The 13,842-nt window shown below is 36.9% G+C and overlaps 1 pseudogene; it reads left to right on the top strand.

The window, feature by feature from the left end:
- The first annotated feature begins 9,334 nt into the window (after positions 1–9,334).
- On the top strand, positions 9,335–9,908 carry LOC149243349 (large ribosomal subunit protein eL19z pseudogene; annotated as a pseudogene).
- The last annotated feature ends 3,934 nt before the right edge of the window (positions 9,909–13,842 follow it).

The following is a 13,842-nucleotide window of genomic DNA, read 5'->3' as shown; positions in this document are numbered from 1 at the left end:
AGGGATCTCAGCAAGCTCACTATTAAAGATAAGTTTCCCATTCTTGTCATTGATGAATTACTGGATGAATTGCATGGATCAATTTACTTCACCAAGTTGGATCTTCGTTCAGGATATCATCAAATCAGAATGAAGATTGAAGACATTCCGAAAATAGCATTTAGAACTCATGAGGGTCATTATGAATTTTTGGTCATGCCTTTTGGCCTTACCAATGCACCTTCTACATTTCAAGGTTTGATGAATTCCATTTTCAAACCCTTCCTTAGAAAATTTGTGTTAGTATTTTTTGATGATATACTAATCTACAGTAAGTCTTGGAAGGATCATGTTGAAGATGTTGACGGGGTGCTACAACTATTGGAGGAGAAACAATTATATGCAAAAAAATCCAAATGTTTCTTTGGAGTACAAGGGGTGGAATATCTGGGTCATATTGTATCTCATGAAGGAGTTAAGGTAGACCCTAGCAAAATTAAATCCATTAAGGAATGGAAAATCCCCACATCCATAAAGCATCTGCGAGGATTTCTTGGGTTGATAGGGTATTATCACAAGTTTGTTAAGAATTATGGGAGAATAGCAACACCTCTAACAACATTATTGAAGAAAGATGCATTTTCATGGACTCCAGAAGCAACGAAGGCCTTCGAACATCTTAAAGAGGCAATGTGCCAAGCACCGGTCTTATCTACACCAGTGATGAGCCCCAGAAATGGGTAATTATATGGGCTCATTAAACCTCCTAATTCAACTTAATCCACCATTCTCATTAGTTTATTGCATTTTTTTTATTATATTTATGCTAATAGAGTGAATTGGGTTAGTCATTATGCCAACAAGTCTAATGTGTGCTTTATGTAGTTCTTTGGTCAATTTTGAGACAAAATCAAAGGTTTAATGAGCACTTGGCCGCCAAATTCGTGGAAGAACAAGGGAGAGGATTTGTAGGAAGGTTTCCCCTTCATTTATGAACCCTTAACTCGAATTCTCCATCAAAAACGCGGAGCACAAGGGGCAGCCAAGCAAGTCAAGTAGGATTGTTGTTAACTGCAAGTTTTGGCAGTCAAGTCCCTAAAGTTTAGGAGGGTTGTTGGGGTCCTCAATCTGTATAAATAAGAAGGCTTAGGGCCTCATTTTAGTTAGTCATTTTTTAGGCAGATGTTAGTCTGATTGTAGTCAGATGTTAGTTAGATTTTAGTCAGTAGGTTAGTTCTACATTTCAGCACAGTTTCGAGATTTTTCTTGTAGACAGTTTTTGGGATGTAACTATTATTTTTTTTTTATCAATAAAGATGAATCTAGCTTTGCACCAGCTTTGATCTTTCTTAGGAGGATGTATCTCTTGGGGTTGGGCCCAACTCAAGTGCCAATACCTCCTTTGTGTAGTTTTATATGTTTGTGCTGCATTCCTAGAATAATTTTTGTTATTTAGATTAACATATTGCTTAGTTATTTAGGTTGCTTTTGATTATTGAAATAGATTTTCATGTTCAGGTTGATTTGATAGGTTGGTAACACAAAATATCTTCAAAAAATGCCATCAAGCAACCCTTGATCTCACCTCTGCCTCCTCGGGACCATGAGTTGAGACCAAGGTGTCCTTGCTGCCACAAAAACGTTGTTCTTGCTTCTTCATGCAATTGCTAGTGTTAGATTCTCAGTTGTAAAAGTTGATACCAGTTGTGATTACATGCGTAGATCTATTCTTGCTAAGTTTTCAAAGTTATCTTACATGATTTCCTACCAATAAAGTTCTGTTCATCATGATTGTTGGGTTTCTAGGTCAAATTAGGTCAAGATATCTAGATCTTTGGTTTGCATAGTCTTTGTTTGATTAGTTTTGAGAAATAGTGTGCAGGGCATCTATGATACTCCCATGTCTATCCTTCCTCCATCATCCCACCTGCTCCAACCTCTAATTCCAGATTCCTTCTCTTCATTCGCCACCCTTTTCCAACTTGACCTAATTTCCACATCTTTGTGCAACCTTGCTCCCTTCATCCTTGAACCAAATCCAACCACTTTCCTCACTTCTTAGCTTTGGTTTCTAAGTCCTAGACCCCTTCACATCCTCATCCAACCTCCATTCCCACTTTCCCACCGTTTTTCCTCCATCAACCCTCCAAAATCCTCTTTTGGATCTTCCCATAGAACATCCTATAGAACCCCTACAGACTTCTTGTAGAAGATCACGTGAGCAGTTTTTCGAGATCTGTTCGCTATGAAACTCTCTGGAAGGGTGCTAGAGACCCCTTAGGCCCTGTTCTCACCTTCCCAACCTCCTGCAAGCACCCATTCCATTTCCTTATGCCAGTTAACCTATGCACAGTAAAACAAACAGTTAAAGCACATGCATAATAATTATGCAAAATTACTCAAAAATACAAAAAGATGTTTCTTCCAGATTTTACTTCAGAAGTAGCTTAGTCACATGCATTTTAACTTTCCAAGAGTCAATGGCATCCATTTCAGCAGCTTTTATCTCTTTTCTTGCACTAGTAGGGTTAGTAAGTAAAACTACGGTTTGTACTTCCTTTCAGCTTTTAGTTTCATTCTACAAGTATATTAGCCTCCTTAGAGTTAGCTTTCATCCATCACAATTAAAAGCTTCTTCTGAGAGCTCATAAAAGTTGGCTTAAGCTCCTAGCAGACTTGTGCCAGCTAATCAAGTGACAGCCCGCGGCAAGAGCTAGTACTTGTGCATATAGCACCGTCGCTTCCAAGTTTGTTACGAACTACCGGGTTGATAAAAGTAAAGAAGGGAGTCCCAGGAGTTGCAGCATTATTGTTGCAATACTGGAGCCCACCAACCAGACTTCACAAAAACCTTTATTGTGGAATGTGATGCTTCAGGAAATAGAATTGGTGTTGTTTTAATGCAAGATGAAAGACCCATTGCTTTTGAAAGTTGTCCAATCAAGGGAAAGTTTTTACACAAAGCTATTTATGAGAAGGAAATGTTGGCAATACTACATGCACTTAAGAAATGGAAACCCTACCTAATGGGAAGACACTTCAAGGTAAAAACAGATCATGATAGCGTTAAATACTTTTTAGAACAAAGATTTTCCTTTGAAGAGCAACAAAAGTGGGTCACAAAGATGTTGGGTTACGATTTTGAAATCATCTACAAAAAAGGGAAGCAAAATGTGGTGGAAGATGCACTCTCAAGAAACAATGAGGATGTGGAAGCATTGTTGTGCACCATTTCTATTATCCAACCAGCTTGGATAAATGAAGCAAGGAAGGAATGGAAGAATTATGAAGAAGTGTGGGCACTTATTCGAAAGTTACAACAAGATTCCAGTACATCTGATACATTTAGCTGGAAAAATGATTCGTTATGGTACAAAGATCACTTATACCTCTGTAAGAATTCCCAACTAAAACAAAAGATTCTTATGGAATTGCACACTTCTCCCTTAGGAGGGCACTCCAGATTTTTAAAAACTTACCACAGGGTTAAGAAGGAATTTTTTTGGGATGGACTTAAATTGGATATTCAAAAGTTTGTGGCGGAATGTTTGGTTTGCCAACAAAATAAAGTTGAAACAATTAAGATCCCAGCTCTATTACAACCTTTATCCATTCCAAGCTAACGTTGGGAGGAGGTTTCAATGGATTTTATCGCAGGTTTACCCAAGTATGAGGGAAAGAGTGTCATCATGGTGGTAGTTGACAGACTTACCAAGTATGCACACTTTTGTGCATTATTACATCCATTTAAAGCCAATATAGTTTCTACCACATTTATGGAAACAATTCAAAAGCTACATTGAAACCCGAAGATTATTGTAAGTGACAGAGATCCCATTTTCACTGGAAATTTTTGGACATAATTATTTTCTTATCTCAATACTTAGTTAGCTCATAGCTCATCTTATCATCCTCAATCTGATGGGAAAACTGAGATAGTAAACAAATGTTTGGAAGGATATCTTCGTTGCTTTGTATCTGATAAACATACACAATGGGTCAAATGGTTGCCTCTAGTTGAATGGTGGTATAACACTTCCTTCCATACAGCAACAAAAATGACCCCATTTATGGCACTTTATGGATATCAACCACCATCCATCACATCATATTTAAGAGAAAATTCTAAGTTTCAAGCAGTGGAACATCATATCGAGCATTAACAACAAGTCCTCCAACTCTTAAAGGATAACCTCGTGTTGGCGCAGAATAAAATGAAACAATAGGCAGATCAACATCGCAGCGAAAGAAGTTTTGATGTAGGTGATTGGGTATTCCTATGGCTACAACCATATAAACAAATGTCCCTCAAGCAAGCTAAGAAGGATAATAAATTATCACCAAAGTATTATGGTCCATACAAGGTGTTGCAAAAGATTGGTACTATGGCATACAAATTGGAGCTTCCTGCAGCTTCTCGAGTGCACCCAGTTTTCCATGTTTCATGTTTAAAGAAGGTTATAGATGAAAAGCTCCTAGTTCAAACAATATTGCTAGAACTTGACGAGGAAGGAAAAATTATGTTGGAACCAGAAGTAGTCACAAAAACAAGAACTCGATAGCTACGAAATCGATCAATTTCGGAGTATCTCATCAAGTGGAAGAACTTATCCGCTGAATATTCCACATGGGAGGATGAGAATTTTATACAGAAGCATCCAGAACTACTCAAGCATTGAGGACAACACTTTTTTCAAGGAGAGGGGCATGTTAGGTGCCTATAATACTAGTGATTACCCCATTAATATTGTAGTTGTATCCCTTATTAACATTGTTGTGCCCCTGTTGTCCCCATATTTTTATTACTGTGCCCCATAGAATCCCTCTATTGTTATTTTTGTGGCTTTATATTATTATTGCTAGGTCGGCTGGGTTATATTGTGACTCCTTAGACTTCTATATATAGAAAGGAGGTTTTGTCATTTGAATCATCAAAGAATCATTCATCTGTGTAATGCAAAGAAGGTTTCCCCCTCGAAGAGGTTGAATTCTAAGGCGTTGATTTATCTTTTCTATATTTTTGTGAGCTGGTTTCATAACAGCTGCATCTGGTACTCAAATACCATGGTTGCCTACACAGATACATCCAGGAAGAGATGGAGTTCCTAAACATCTCCTCGCTCGGCACAGCATATTGATACGCTGTCAAAATCGAGCAAAAGTTCAAACAGAAGAAGCGAGACTTTGGATCTGCAAATCTGAAGACCAAAGGACAAAGCCAAGGTGGGGTGACCCAAGACAACCCGTCGAAGCCGCAAGAAAAGAACAACACCACGAAGTCGAAGAAGGACACAGGAAAGTGGTGTGAGTTCCACAAGATTCACACTCATAACACAAGTGAGTGTCGGACAAAACAGTCACTGGTGGCCAAGTTGAAGGCTTCAGAATCAGGTGCATTGTCCGACCCTGAGTCAGAACCCGAAAAAGGGAATGGCAAAGGGAAGCAGATCATTAATGCGGAGCCCAGCGTCACTGTTGCCACCACCAAGATCCAGAAGAATGAGCCCGAAGACTCGGAGGAGGGGGAGCATCTTTTCCACTCACAGATGTGGGTGAAGGGTTTGTCGCTGCAATTCATTGTCGATAGTGGCAGCCAAAATAACCTCATTTCAGAAGAGGTTGTGAAGCATTTGGTCCTACCGACTGCACCACACCCACAGTTGTACAGTATTAGGTGGCTTCATGAAGGACGAGATCTCAAAGTTTTCCAGCAGTGCCGCCTTCCCTACAGCATCAAGCCCTTCACAGACGAGGTATTGTGTGATGTTACACCTCTGGATGTTTGTGATGTAATATTAGGCCATCCATACTTGTGGAGGTGACATGTTATATGAATGTGATAGGGAGCAATCGCATCTATGAATGTGATATATGAATGTGGATGTTATAATGGGTCTTTCATCTTGCATTAAAACAACACCAATTCTATTTCCTGAAGCATCACATTCCACAATAAAGGTTTTTGTGAAGTCTGGTTGGTGGGCTCCAGTATTGCAACAATAATGCTGCAACTCCTGGGACTCCCTTCTTTACTTTTATCAACCCGGTAGTTCGTAACAAACTTGGAAGCGACGGTGCTATATGCACAAGTACTAGCTCTTGCCGCGGGCTGTCACTTGATTAGCTGGCACAAGTCCGCTAGGAGCTTAAGCCAACTTTTATGAGCTCTCAGAAGAAGCTTTTAACTGTGATGGATGAAAGCTAACTCTAAGGAGGCTAATATACTTGTAGAACGAAACTAAAAGCTGAAAGGAAGTACAAACCGTAGTTTTACTTACTAACCCTACTAGTGCAAGAAAAGAGATAAAAGCTGCTGAAATGGATGCCATTGACTCTTGGAAAGTTAAAATGCATGTGACTAAGCTACTTCTGAAGTAAAATCTGGAAGAAACATCTTTTTGTATTTTTGAGTAATTTTGCATAATTATTATGCATGTGCTTTAACTGTTTGTTTTACTGTGCATAGGTTAACTGGCATAAGGAAATGGAATGGGTGCTTGCAGGAGGTTGGGAAGGTGAGAACAGGGCCTAAGGGGTCTCTAGCACCCTTCCAGAGAGTTTCATAGCGAACAGATCTCGAAAAACTACTCACGTGATCTTCTACAAGAAGTCTGTAGGGGTTCTACAGGATGTTCTATGGGAAGATCCAAAAGAGGATTTTGGAGGGTTGATGGAGGAAAAACGGTGGGAAAGTGGGAATGGAGGTTGGATGAGGATGTGAAGGGGTCTAGGACTTAGAAACCAAAGCTAAGAAGTGAGGAAAGTGGTTGGATTTGGTTCAAGGATGAAGGGAGCAAGGTTGCACAAAGATGTGGAAATTAGGTCAAGTTGGAAAAGGGTGGCGAATGAAGAGAAGGAATCTGGAATTAGAGGTTGGAGCAGGTGGGATGATGGAGGAAGGATAGACATGGGAGTATCATAGATGCCCTGCACACTATTTCTCAAAACTAATCAAACAAAGACGATGCAAACCAAATATCTAGATATCTTGACCTAATTTGACCTAGAAACCCAACAATCATGATGAACAGAACTTTATTGGTAGGAAATCATGTAAGATAACTTTGAAAACTTAGCAAGAATAGATCTACGCATGTAATCACAACTGGTATCAACTTTTACAATTGAGAATCTAACACTAGCAATTGCATGAAGAAGCAAGAACAACGTTTTTGTGGCAGCAAGGACACCTTGGTCTCAGCTCATGGTCCCGAGGAGGCAGAGGTGAGATCAAGGGTTGCTTGATGGCATTTTTTGAAGATATTTTGTGTTACCAACCTATCAAATCAACCTGAACATGAAAAGCTATTTCAATAATCAAAAGCAACCTAAATAACTAAGCAATATGTTAATCTAAATAACAAAAATTATTCTAGGAATGCAGCACAAACATATAAAACTACACAAAGGAGGTATTGGCACTTGAGTTGGGCCCAACCCCAAGAGATACATCCTCCTAAGAAAGATCAAAGCTGGTGCAAAGCTAGATTCATCTTTATTGATAAAAAAAAAATAATAGTTACATCCCAAAAACTGTCTACAAGAAAAATCTCGAAAATGTGCTGAAATGCAGAACTAACCTACTGACTAAAATCTAACTAACATCTGACTACAATCGGACTAACATCTACCTAAAAAATGACTAACTAAAATGAGGCCCTAAGCCTTCTTATTTATACAAATTGAGGACCCCAACAACCCTCCTAAACTTTAGGGACTTGACTACCAAAACTTGCAGTTAACAACAGTCCTACTTGACTTGCTTGGCTGCCCCTTGTGCTCCGCGTTTTTGATGGAGAATTCGAGTTAAGGGTTCATAAATGAAGGGGAAACCTTCCTACAAATCCTCTCCCTTGTTCTTCCACGAATTTGGCGGCCAAGTGCTCATTAAACCTTTGATTTTGTCTCAAAATTGACCAAAGAACTACATAAAGCACACATTAGACTTGTTGGCATAATGACTAACCCAATTCACTCTATTAGCATAAATATAATCAAAAAAATGCAATAAACTAATGAGAATGGTGGATTAAGTTGAATTAGGAGGTTGAATGAGCCCATATAATTACCCATTTCTGGGGCTCATCACTGGTGTAGATAAGACCGGTGCTTGGCACATTGCCTCTTTAAGATGTTCGAAGGCCTTCGTTGCTTCTGGAGTCCATGAAAATGCATCTTTCTTCAATAATGTTGTTAGAGGTGTTGCTATTCTCCCATAATTCTTAACAAACTTGTGATAATACCCTATCAACCCAAGAAATCCTCGCAGATGCTTTATGGATGTGGGGATTTTCCATTCCTTAATGGATTTAATTTTGCTAGGGTCTACCTTAACTCCTTCATGAAATACAATATGACCCAGATATTCCACCCCTTGTACTCCAAAGAAACATTTGGATCTTTTTGCATATAATTGTTTCTCCTCCAATAGTTGTAGCACCCTGTCAACATCTTCAACATGATCCTTCCAAGACTTACTGTAGATTAGTATATCATCAAAAAATACTAACACAAATTTTCTAAGGAAGGGTTTGAAAATGGAATTCATCAAACCTTGAAATGTAGAAGGTGCATTGGTAAGGCCAAAAGGCATGACCAAAAATTCATAATGACCCTCATGAGTTCTAAATGCTATTTTCGGAATGTCTTCAATCTTCATTCTGATTTGATGATATCTTGAACGAAGATCCAACTTGGTGAAGTAAATTGATCCATGCAATTCATCCAGTAATTCATCAATGACAAGAATGGGAAACTTATCTTTAATAGTGAGCTTGCTGAGATCCCTATAATCCGGACACATGTGCCATGATCCATCCTTCTTGTGCACCAATACCACTGGAGCAGAGAAAGAACTTTGACTAGGTTGAATTATACCAGCCTCTAGCATTTCTGCAACCATACGTTCAATTTCACTCTTTTGGGCATAGGGATATCTGTACGGCCTGATGTTTGGAGGAACACTTCTTGGAATCAGATGAATAGCATGATCATGATCACGAATAGGTGAGAGACCTTTGGGAGTCTCAAATACCTTAGAATGATTGTCCAAGACTTTTTGGAGATCTGGAGAAATAGATGATTTTGATGTGGAAACATCTAGCGAACATAATTGTGCAATTACACCTCTTTGTTCCTTTTTTAGAAGATTTGTCATACTGTTAGAGTTGATTATATTTCTCGGTTTCCCTACAATACCCCTTAATTCAACTTCCTTTCCTTCCGCAGAAAATTTCATGAAAAGTTCTTGAAAATTAAAAGCTATTGTACCCAAGGATTGTAGCCATTGGACTCGTAGTACAACATCAACACCTCCCTATCACCCAGGGGAGGAAGCAATGACTTTTGGCCTTAAACCCCAAAACTCATAGAACAGAGGAATTTGCGAGGGAGACGAAGGTCCAGGAACAATGGTTTCGCTGAAGCTTCAGAAGCTGCTAGCGGCGAGCGTTCTGAAATGCGGGAAGGGAAAAGTTTGGCTCGACCCCAATAAAGTCAACGAGATTTCCATGGCCAATTCCAGGCAAAACATTCGGAAGTTGGTCAAAGATGGATTTGTTATTCGGAAGCCAATGAAAATTCACTCTCGTGCTCGTCGTGCTTTGAAAGCAAAAAGAAAGGGTCGTCATTCTGGATATGGTAAGCGCAAAGGTACTAGAGAGGCTAGGTTGCCTACAAAGATTTTATGGATGAGACGGATGAGGGTTTTGCGTCGATTGTTACGTGAGTACAGAGAATCTAAGAAAATTGACAAACACATGTATCATGATATGTACATGAAAGTCAAGGGTAATGTGTTCAAAAATAAGCGTGTCTTGATGGAAAGTATTCGCAAATCCAAGGCTGAGAAAGCCAGAGAGAAGACCTTATCTGATCAATTTGAGGCAAAACGTGCAAAGAACTATTCCTTTTGGCTTGCAATTAAATGAAATCTTTTATTAATCAAATAAATTCGCATGCCCAGAAAAAAGACCGATGCCTTCTGCTTAAATAGATTTTCATTGATTCGAGTTTGTATATTATTAGTTATCATTTTAATTAAGGATTGATTTGTTTTGATTCGAGTTTGTATATTATTAGGTACCATTTTTAACATATATATTTGTTGTGATTTGTTATGTATATATTTAGTTATAATTGGTTAATAATGGATTTGTTTTGATTTACATATTTAATCTATATTAATTATGATTCTATTAATTTATTAATATGATTAACTATATTAATATATTAATACATTAATATATTATGATTATATTAATATATTAATTATATTAATATATTAATACAATTGTATTAATTATATTAACCGTATTAATATATTATTATATTATGATTGTATTAATATATTAATAAATTAATAGGATTGTATTCTAGAAAAATTCTTATTTTTATTGTTTTTTTTTTTTTTTTAAAGAAAAAAGAGCTAACTTTAATTTAGTAATAGTTTTTTTATTAGGTTTTAACAAATAAAATTTTGTTGTTTTTCATTTAAAAATATAAAAAATATAAAAAAATTTCACTTAAATAATAAATTAAAAATCTATGTTTTTAATTTATTGTTTAATGAAACATCTAAAAAAATTATGTTATCATTTAAAAAAAATCTAAAAAATTTTCACAAAATTCACACAGATTCGAAAAATAGGATACTTGGAAATAAATTTTAAAAATCAATTGGAGGATTCAATTCTCGATAGCATCAAGATGGCATAAACTCATCACATGATTCTTGTATGCTTTACAGAACAGAATTGCGAAGCACATTCATGAGTTATCTGACAGGGAGTAGTATTTTACATGGTTATTTTGAAGAATGGATTGAAATTGATATCATGAATTGAGTTACATTCAACGCTTTGATTTTCTTTGATCTTTTTATTTGGTACGAAATTTTTGCGTAAGAATCATGAAGGATATGCGCAATTCTTCTTGAGCACACTTATGTTTTCTTTGTACCAAGTTTTTTACAGGTTACAGGATAATCAAAGTGATCATTCAGGAGATTACATTATGTGCACAATTGGTCTTCCAAAGACTAATTCATGAAAAAAAATCTCAAGACAAATCCATCTCCACAACCACTACCTTCCACCTCCCTTTCTGAAAAGATTTTGAATCACACCAATTGTACATCCATAAAGCATGACATTTCCATATCCATTTTTCATAGCAAGAGTTCTTATTCATCCACCATGCATTTTCTTTACATCCATCCATTTTCCTTGTCATTATCATTCCTCTTCATTTCCGCCAATAAAACCCTGCTTGAGTCTAAGTCCTAGAGTCTAAAGTGTCATTGAAAAACACCTAGAGGCTTGCATGCCCTAATGGCAAGTACTCTTGCCAATGAACAATGGGAGTACATTAATATCCCTTGTTCGTTGGATCTTGTAGGTGACTCGACTACGACAAATTTATTCGTACCTACAAAGATGTGTTAGGCATCCTGACTCCCATTGGAATCAATGGTGGGAGCTCTTGTGTTGGCTAGGGGCATTCATTAACGGCCACTAAGTCAACAACTTCTTGCTATGTTCGACATCGACACATTTAATCACATAGTAAGATTTGTGCCATCGAGCGTTGAAGACTTGAAGACCCATATTTTGTAGCAGATGAAGCCAATTTCCATTCATTTTATTTCCATTCATTGTATACATTGTATTTCACTTGAGGACAAGTGAATAAATAAGGCTGGGAGGAAAATGTAACTTCTATATTTTGTATACCTTCCAAGCCTTATATGTTTTCAACCATATTCAGCAAGACTCATCAGATTCATCATCCAGCAGCAGATACAACTTTCAGCCATGATCAGCAGACTCCTCAGATTTTTCATCTAGTAGCAGAGGATCCAACAGCTGATACGACAATACAAATCCATCTTTCATCCACAGCTTGAAGAAGCAGATTCAGAGCAGAATTGTGGCAGTTGCACATGCATGATTCATGCATGATTTTTCCAACCAAGTAAAGAAGACCATGAACAAAATTTCTTGCAGCCACACGTGCACAGCTCTCATCCATTTTGGAAGGGTAAGTTAAGGTATGATATTTTCTAACTTTTAACCATTAAATTCCTTGAAAAGTTAGAATAATAATTTTTGGAAAAACTTCACTTCCTTTTTCCTTGCTTTCCCCATTTCACATAATTTCCCAAATCATCCGTTTAAGGGGAAGGATACATCCACATTCATATATCACATTCATATAACATCCACATTCATATATCACATTCTTAACCCCACTTACCTTCAAGCTATATTCACTATTACATGAGCATACAAATAGCTTTGTCAAAAGTATTTAAAAGTTAATTGGATGCTAACAGAATCATGGTTGTTACACAAGAACGAACCATGGTGCATTCCAACAAAATGCCAACACAAGCATGGTTGTTACACAAGAACCAACCATGATGCATTCCAACAAAAATACTCTGCAATAAAAAGCACATTATCATTATGCAAAGGTCATACATTGAATGCAACAAACAAAATATGGTTGAAACACAAGAACCAACCAAGTTGTAATTCATCAAAAATGCTTTGCAAAAGTTAAGTAAATGATATCATGCAGAGTTCGAGCCAAAGCTCAAGTACCAAAACGTAATGTAATAGATTGCATGAGGACATGCAATATCTTGAGTTTGGGGGAGATGTTGGGCCTCAAAATAGTCCCTATTTTCACTCCATTATTCACCAATATTTTCACATTTTACCTTCATGTCACCTCCATTCCACCTCCATATCATTACATTTACCTCATTATTGGGTTCTAACAATACTTTTCCAAAGTTTATTAATTCTTAACATTTCTAAGTGAATTTATGGCTAAAACTTAGAAAATAATATGCTTAAACTTATACCTAACAATTAGCATGAGTTTGTTGACATGTGTAGGCACAAAGGAAGCTTCCAAGACACCTTTATGTGGCCTTGAATGATCAAATTCGAATTTTATAAGATAAACCTCATGGAAAAGATCATGGAGAAGATCATGGACCTCATGGAGGAAATCATGGAGGATAGGGTTATGTGTCTAGATGGTTGAGAAATGTATGGAACTAAAGAGAGATTAGTGGATCATCATTATGAGTTTGTTATCTCCTCTCATTGTATAAATAGGAGTACCTCCTCCATTCCAAAGAGAGGACTCTTAGAGCATTGTATCCAATTGATGATGGAATAGAATAAGGCTTCATTTTTCATATATTTCCATTATGTAGATAGGAATTTATGTAGTTTTTAGATATGTTTTCTTAATGTAGTATATGGAATAATTTGTCTTGTTCTTAGGAGAATTGAGCTCACTCTAAAAGGATGAGAGAAACATGTTATTTCATATTAGATCTTATTTCATTTAGTTGCTTAGATGTTTGAGAATTTGTTTGTAGTTGATGAATGAGTTTTAAATTAGAATCTAATCAGCATATGAGAGGACAACTAAGGGTCTAAGTTAGGCTCTCTCTCTCCATTTGATTTGCATGATAATTAAAATTCATTCTTTTGCTTTTATGTTTCAAGTATCATATGAGGAGATACCAAGAGTCTAAGTTAGGCTCTCTCTCCAATGATTTATATGGTAATTGAAATTCATTCTTTTGCGCTTTTATTTCATTTCTTCTGCTTATGAATGAATCTTAGTTTAGTTTGGATTAGTGCATGAGAGGACAATCAAGAGACTAAGTTAGTCTCTCTCTCTACTTGAATCTAAACAATAATTAAGTTCATTCTTTTGTCTTCATTTTAAGTTTTTAGTTTCATGTAATTAATGATTTCTCTATGATATTGTAGGGAAGGACAACCAGGACCTCCTTAGTTAGGAGCCTCTTCCCTTGCATATTGTATTGAATCTTAA

The sequence above is a fragment of the Pinus tabuliformis genome, chromosome 8 (genome assembly GCF_031772625.1).
Source record: "Pinus tabuliformis cultivar Carrire ecotype Pingquan chromosome 8, CPIR1, whole genome shotgun sequence".
In the NCBI taxonomy this organism is placed as follows: Eukaryota; Viridiplantae; Streptophyta; class Pinopsida; order Pinales; family Pinaceae; genus Pinus; species Pinus tabuliformis.
The sequence above is the reverse complement of the archived record's forward strand: the minus strand, read 5'-3'. Positions and strand labels throughout refer to the sequence as shown.